Below are 8,810 nucleotides of genomic sequence, written 5' to 3'. Positions count from 1 at the left end.
GTTTCTCCAATTAAAGTAAATGCACACACACACACACACACACACACACACTTACCCTTCAAAGTATCGTATCTCCCTGCAGTCTTCTCTTTTGAAAGCTAAACGTGTCCAAAGGTGCTTTTTCAAGAGGCAACTGGACTTTCTAGTTTTTTCTTTGAAGATGTTTTGCTTCTCATCCAAGAAGCTTTTTCACCTGAAGAAACTTCTTGGATGAGAAGCAAACCGTCTTCAAAGGAAAATCAGAAAGTCCAGTTGCCTCTTGAAAAAGCATTTGGGGACAACCTTGACCTGTATGACTGAGAATCTCCATAGACATTTAAACATGTCCAACTTCTTAGTTGTTTCTTGCAGAGCCTGGTTTTCAGATCTTTTACCATCCTGATAGATTTCTGAATCCATTCCGCTTTCTTCATGTTCCTTTTAAAATACAGGTGGTGCTATTTAGTGACTGACTCGTTTAGTAACTGTTCATAGTTATGACAATGATGAAAAAATAACTTTAAAAGAAATCCTCTCATTTATGACTTTTGTAAAGTCTGTAAAGCAAAGGAAAACTGAAGTAAGATAATAAATACAGTTGCAGCTTCATTTAGCAACCACTTTTCTTAATGACCAATTTGTTGGTCCCAATTGTGTCACTAAACTAAATACACAAAGACTTCCTGTATCATGTTCAGAAGTGAACATAGTATTCCAAGCATGGTGTAATTTCTGCTGAGTACTGGGAAATTATTATCTCCCATAATCTAAATAACATGCTTCTGTTAATGTAAATTGCTTTATATATTTTGTCTGAACACAAAAGTAGGTGACAACTATTTTTTTCAGTATCATAAGCCTTGAACATGGAAAGCCCTGAAACTTAGAAATTAATATGTTGCTTGTAACCAATTATGGCAATCCCACATATTCCAACATTAATCTACTATAAACTATAATCCACTGTAACTTTCTTGTGTAGAATAGGTTGCCTGTGGTCGGTCGGTCGGTCGGTCGGTCTGTCTGTCTGTCTGTCTGTCTGTCTGTCTGTCTGTCTATCTATCTATCTATCTATCTATCTATCTATCTATCTATCTATCTATCTATCTATCTATCATCTATCCAAATTCTGATAGGGATATAGGAGTGCAGAGATTTTGCCATATTTGGAGTATCTTGTGAACTTGCATTCTGTGTAACTAGCATGCTGATGCTTGCTTTATACAGACTGCTACATTTGCTAGCCAGCCAAGATATGGTAGGTGATGATAAGCCAACCCAGCTTTGAACTCGTATGAACCAATACATGAGATTAACTGTATTTTATAGGAACAGGCTGGGAGAAGAATAGGTATAGGTATAACATGCCTAAATATAAGAGTAGCATTACTGTACAGTTATTGTCACATCAGGTTGAACTACATTGTAATCAAGACACTTTAAAAAAAAAAGTCTGATGCATGCAAGCCGTATTTCTTCGAGTAAACTGTACATTTTATTTCATTCTCTCCTGTGGGCTGTGAGTGTTGAAAGACGAAGGGGCAAGCAATGTGCTTCTGCTGCCAAGAGAACAGAGGCAGCAACCTGCTGCCCCAGAATAGCAACAGTCATAAATATGGTCATGCTACTCCTCCACTTGGAGATCCAGATCACATTCCCGGTACCCAGTGGGGCCATTGGCTGCCAGGCATGCAAAGGCTTTGATAAAACAGTTGCAAATGGAGCTGTGGTTAAGAGAAGCTTAACTGCCCTCCCAGCCAAGTTGACATCAAGCAAAATAGGAGGTTGATGCCTTTGGAGCACACAGTGCCGAGGGCTGTTTGGTGCTAGTTATTACGGGAGCAGCTGACTCAGGGTTTTGGGGACAGAGTATCTTTGACATGAGAGCTGGCTGTTATTTGTGGTCTTGACAGCAACGTGCCTCTCCTTGCATAATGCAAAATGGAAGCGCAAGACCGTGGTATTTCTGAGTTAGAATTCCTTTGAAGATTATCTAAAACAGGCTTTGGAGAAGGTGAATGCTACCATACCATGCCACAAAAATCTGGGCGCACAGTAGTTATTGTTTTGCTGCTACTTAGGGATTGGCTGGATTTTTTTTCAACCAATATGCAGACCTATTGAAGGTATCCACCTGCTAATACGAAATGGACAAGTTAAAATTCTATTGCAGGCATTGTAATTGTCTTTCTGATTAATTTAAACTTTTCTTTATAGAAGAAACTTAATACTAGGTGTCCATATTTTGGGCATGGTTTCAGATTGCTCACAAATCCTCATTCACAATTTCTAAGAAACATACATACATACACAATGTGTGCGTGTATAATAACAGAATAATGCTTTTTTTAAAAAAAAACAATCATCATTAAAAATATTAGCTCTTCCTTGATTTGATTTTTTCCTCAGGTAAAGTACATTATCCAAACCTTCTCCCCAGAACTAAGCTATTTCTTACTTAGCTAAAGTTGAATCTATATTATACAGAATGAATCAATCAAATTAAAATAATTACACTGACTTTTTGAATTTTCACTTAAAAGGGCCTTATTCTCCTAACCAGAAGTGGGAATCGTCTTTTTAGCCAGAGAAATTATTTTTTTTCCCCTGCAGGATTTCCAGAGAGGCTCTGTGCCAGTATACAAGGAGGCATTCTCAAGTTCTGACTCCACCTATTTTAGCCCTGCTCCAGCCCTGTTTAGGGCTGGCATTGTTCAAGTCCAAACATTTTGGAAGGCATTCCAAATACTCCGGTGTAGTTGCTGCCAGGGGAGATATTTGGGGTAGGTAGAGGAGAATGACTTCAGAGCCTTCTGAGAGCAGGGCCCTTTCCTCTCATGCTCTGACTTTTCATTTAAGAGGTGCTATTTTTGGACAGGATACTAAGCCACTGGATAATGTCTGGGCAAACTTTTATTTTTTTTCCCAATTGAAAAATGAGAACACAAGGATCAGAGGGGGTGTTTCACCTTTCTTAAAACTTATTACAATCGCATTGTGGAATGGCCTCTGTTTAAAAATCTATTCAGTTCTTTTGCAGGACAATGGTGGTAAACTGAGCCTCTTTTAATAGCTTTCAACAATCTTAGGTTTAAAGAAACAGTTTTTAAATTTCTCTGCAACTTAAAACCAAGTTTGACTTTCCTCAGGACACTGGTTAAAATGATAATCTGCATTAGTCATCCGTGGGTTGAAGCATGGTATGTGAAAAATATTTCTCCTAATTCGTTCTGGGTAGAATAGGTCTTTAAAAAAAAGCATTGGGAATTCTTTGATGTCCCACCACATAATTTTTGTTTGGATTTAAAGTAACTTACGTAATTTTTCAATTGTCTGACATGTAAATTGATACACATATTCAGCAATTTTGCTTTTAAATATCGAAGCTTTAGATAGAATACCCTATCTCACCAGACTCGAAATCCTAGGCTTAGAAAACTTGGAACTCCGTCGCCTTCGACGAGACCTAAGCTTAACTCACAGAATCATCTATTGTAATGTCCTTCCTGTTAAAGACTACTTCAGCTTTAATTGCAATAATACTAGAGCAACTAATAGATTTAAACTTAATGTCAACCGCTTTAATCTAGATTGCAGAAAATATGACTTCTCTAACAGAATCACCAGTGCTTGGAATACTTTACCTGACTCTGTGGTCTCTTCCCATAATCCTAAAAGCTTTATCCAAAAACTTTCTACTATTGACCTCACCCCATTCCTAAGAGGACTATAAGGGGCATGCATAAGCGCACAAACGTGCCTACCGTTCCTGTCCTATTGTTTTTCTTTTCTTCTTTCTATATATATGCTTATACCTCCTTATATTTACTCATATATGTTTATATACTATATAATCTTTTGTATGATTCCTACATATATTGTTGTGACAAAATAAAATAAATAAATAAATAAATATTCATTGAGTTTCATGTGGAAAAACGATCGCTCTGCCGCGAAAGTTTGTTTCTCTTTGTGTTATATAATGATATACGGGTTCTTGAAGAGCAGTATTTATAATAAATCTTGATCTTAAGGAGAAAGAGAACATTTTTATTTTATGCATTATTATGTCTAATTTGGAGAGAATGTTTTCTAATTTGGATGCACAGTTAAAAATCATCTATGATCACAAATATCTCTAAAGTAGCTAAAACACCCACAATAGATTTATGAGATAAAATACAAGCTATTTATGTGAGAAGGAGGGATGCTTTACTCCACCATAGAATTCATACTGAGGTAATTCCTTTATAAACCCAATTAATGGGCTTTTTTAATGGGAAGGTTATAAGTGTCCATCATTTTTCATCATGCAATATTATTAAAGAGAATAAGAGAGAGAAAAACAGTGAGAAGTAAACTTGGCAGATGTTCCAAATACACTGGCAGAGTTTTTAGCCATAGCTGGAGTACGTGAATATTCCATCATCATGTAAATCAGGTTTTGTGAAGTGTAAAAGTAGGGTGAGGTTACACCAAGAAAATAGCTAAAATTTGGCCTTATTTTTGGAAACATGCTAAGTACTCCTGTTGGCTTAATTCTCTTTCCAGAAAAATCGATGCAGTTTATTGAAAATTAACTTTGGTTGGATTGCTTGTCCTCCGGTTCCCTCTAGCTGCCGTGTTCATGGTTGACTGCTATTGATTTTGTAGCCAAACCAGTATCACCCATGCATGACAAGAAAGCAACAAATAACCAACAACATTATGAACGGAACCTAGGGAAGCAGGGAATCAGCCCCCACCAAAAAGTAGTGCAATCAGAACTTTTGGTTGCTGTGCCTACTTTTCTACTACTTCAAATCTCAATTTTTTCTGCCCCTGCTGATAATTCATGCTTGTTCACCGGTAATGCTGTTTTATCTCTGCTAGCAAATGCAATCACAGCTGAACATTTGAAAAAACATGAATAAAATCAATAGCTGAAGGGGAGTAGAGACATACACATACCATAGGAAATTAGGAGACCCAGTTGTCACATCTTTGAAAGGCTACGAAATTATATTCTGGAAATGAAATATGCCAGAACAATATATTTGATGCATTAAATTTATATAGAAAGGAAAGGAAGATAAAATACTTAATTTTTCTGGAACAGGATTATTAACTGCTAAAGGGATATACAGTTGGTAAAAGTTTTTGTTGCTGTTGCTGCTGCTGTTAAATTGTCAGATGTAGCAGAAAAATCCCTCTATGTTCTTCTTAAACTTCTATATAGTTTCCATAGTTCACAACCATTTGTACATAGTTTTTCCATGTGTACAAGCAAAAATGGCATTAGCATTGATGGGACTTACATTTACATCAGATTAATTTTAATTCTGTTTCCTCCAACAACATATATAGAATGAAATTCAGCCAGAATCTGAAATCATGCTTTGTAATCAATATTAGGATGAAATTAAATGGAAACAAAATTAAAGCATTTTATATACTGAAAGTATTCCATATTATATACTGAACTATTTTTATTCCAAGTATTCCAACAGTAGGTTTGAAAAAAACCTGCCTCTATTTCTCTCTCTCCTCTTTTAATTAAAAAAATGACCCACATTTTGTACTAGTAATCAGATATAAGTCTCAACCCACAGAGGCAACAGATCAGAATCTGAGATGTTCCAGTTTTACATATCACTCTCATATTGCCGACATAACAAAACCTTACGTGACTTGTACAGATTACAAAGCAAATGAGTAAAGGCTTTGTAACAATGTTGAACCGTTGCCTAGTTCTAGTCATAAAACTTGTGAACCCATGACTAATTATAATGGAATGCAATTGATATGTTCATTTAGATTACTTGCAGGAGTGATAGGCAGACTTTTGTGGGTTTGAAGCAGGAGTGAAATCCAGCAGGTTCTGGCAGGTTCTGGAGAACTGGTAGCGGAAATTTTGAGTAGTTTGGAGAATACCACCTCTGGCTGGCCCCTGAGTAGAGTGGGAATGGAGATTTTGCAATATCCTTCCCCCAGGAGTGGGGAGCGAATGGGGATTTTTCAGTATCCTTCCCCTGCCACACCCACCAATGCCCACCAAGCCACACCCACAGAACTGGTAGTACAAAAATTTGAAATTCACCACTGTTTTGAAAGGTAGGAATAAGTAAATGAATGAATCCCAGTACCCACTTTTCACTTTTATTGGTTGAATTCAGCAGCCAGGTTGTCATGATATTCTTTGATCTATTGCAGACTTTATGAAAATGTCCAAGCAATTTGCTTTCCTTCTCTCTTTCTCACTCTCTCTCTATGCTCCTTCCTCCTGCTATTTTCCCCACAACAACTCTGTGAGAAGGGTTAGGCATATATATATATATATTCTGAGGTTTTTGTGGGTGTTTGTATGTAGATCTTTGGTTATTCGGGTTTTCTCCCGCGTAAAATTGGAAGTGTCTTGGCGACGTTTCAACGAAGTCTCATTCGTCATCTTCAGGCTTCAGCTTCGTGCTTCTGGGAGCAATAATTTGGAAACCTGCCCTTATTGACAAACGTGTCCCTAACATGAGGAATGACACCAGACCCACACTCACGAGGTCCACACAGGATGTCACCACCACACATCCACCCAGAAAGCAGACCCAAACCCACACTGATCATGAAGCACGATTAAGGACCAGAAGCCAGACCGCAGCTGCAACATTAGCCATTTCAAACCCCTCCAATCCATACATGCAGCAGACTGACACCCACTGTGAAGATGTGGCACGACCGCGAACATGAAGCCGGACAACAGCTGTGCAGCTCACCAGCTCAAATCCCCCTGCAGCTCAGACTAATCTGAGCACAACCAAGCCCCCACCCAAAGAGGACACACCCCCATCCAATCAGAGCACCCCCAAAAAAACACCCCATCCAATCAGAGCACAGCCAAGCTCCCACCCAATCAGTTCAAACCCCCACTAGCAGTTAAAAAGGAAGAAACAGCTGCAGTCACACATTGCTCCCAGAAGCACGAAGCTGAAGCCTGAAGATGACGAATGAGACTTCGTTGAAACGTCGCCAAGACACTTCCAATTTTACGCGGGAGAAAACCCGAATAACCAAAGATCTACATATATATATATATATTAGCTCAAAATTATACAGTTGGCTTCCATGTTTAAGGCAGGACTAGAACTCACAATCTCTTGGTTTCCAGTCTAGTGCCTTAACCACTGGACCAAATTGACTCTTAATATGCAAGTGGCTTTCCATTTTCTAGTCCAGATTAATTAGTGAAGCATACTTTATAACAGAAGGGAGATTTATTTAGAGGAAATACATACCCTATACATTATAGTAATAGACAAAGCCTAACACCTAGCTACATGCTACCAGGAAAGTCCAAGAGCATGTAGTCAGGGAGGAAGGCAGAAGACCAACTTCAAATTAGCAGTCTCAGACAAACAACAGGCAGGGTGAAAGACAGGAGACACAGAATTTAACCCTTAACGATTTACTACTACTAACTACTGCCCTCTTGTGGTCATTTGGTTTGAACTACTCAAAAAATCAGTGCCATTGAATTTGGCATTGAATTCAGCTTTTTAGTCTAATCTACTGTGCTGAGATTTCTTGATGGCCTTATCTAGATGCCATGAAAAAATGTCTGGGGCTTGCCCTATATAAGCATTTCCCTTTCTTTGGTTTATAGAGAACTGGTATTGATGGTGGTTTTCAATTCAGTCTCAGAAATATAGGTTGCTCATTTCTCTATTTTTTTTCTTTACACTGTAATAAACAGCTATGAGTACCAGATGTATATTCCCAAATGTTATTTTTTTCTCCCTCTGGGATATTCCTGACTGTTATCATGTAGAAAAGATAGTTAAGTTTGAGGTGCAGTTTGTTTTTATGCATTTATCTTCAGCAGTTTTGCTCTAAAGAGTTAAAAACAACAACAACAAAATATGTCTGACAGAGCACTTATATTACATCTCCACTGGGAACAATTTTAATAATGATGATGATGATGATGATGATGATGATGATGATGATGATGATGAATTCAGTCTAAACTTCTAGCTGACTGTGCTACCAGCCATAATAAGTAACTGCTACATAAATCCCCAGACTTAACAATTGTCAATAAAAGAGACAAAAAATTTGAATAGTGGGTGTGGCAATACCTGGAGATAGCAGAACAGAAATGAAAGAGAACTAAATACAAAGCCCTGCAAATAAAAATAGAATGACTGCAGCAAAAGAAAGCAAAGTAGGTGCCTTTGGTGTAATCCCAAAGCAATTGGAGCAATTTATTTGAACACTATCAATATTGACAAAGTCACCATTGGTCATTTGCAAAAGGCAGTTTTACTTGGAACAGCTTACACCTTGCTTTAACACAATCAAACAACATCTGCCTATCCCAGGTCCTTAGGAAGAATACCATAGGTGGACAAAAATGCCAAATCCCCTCAAAACATCTGGCTGACTGTGCAACCAGCCATAATAATAAGAAAATATAAGTTCAGTATAACCTTTTACTTGAGGAAGTGTATCCTCATTATTTCTAGAACTATGGAGACCTCTTGTGGTGATTCAAAGTTAAGTAATTTAATTTATTAAGAATTTTTCAAGTGGTGTATATTAGTGATGTTTTCCAGAAACATTTATTTTGCTGTGCTCATTTATTGACAAAAAACCCTTACTTTTAAGTGACTCCTTTCATTCATTATTCTACAACTTGAAATATTTATTAATTTATTATTCTGTAATCAAAACACTCTGTAAAAATGTAATTTTCTAAACAATGTTATCCACATTAATAACACATTTCAATCTTTGTTATAAATTATCTTAAGAAGATTAGTAGTTCTAGCATGAAAATGTGTAACCCACATTTGGATGTT

This window comes from Ahaetulla prasina, chromosome 3, assembly GCF_028640845.1.
Source record: "Ahaetulla prasina isolate Xishuangbanna chromosome 3, ASM2864084v1, whole genome shotgun sequence".
Taxonomy (NCBI): Eukaryota; Metazoa; Chordata; class Lepidosauria; order Squamata; family Colubridae; genus Ahaetulla; species Ahaetulla prasina.
The sequence above is the reverse complement of the archived record's forward strand: the minus strand, read 5'-3'. Positions refer to the sequence as shown.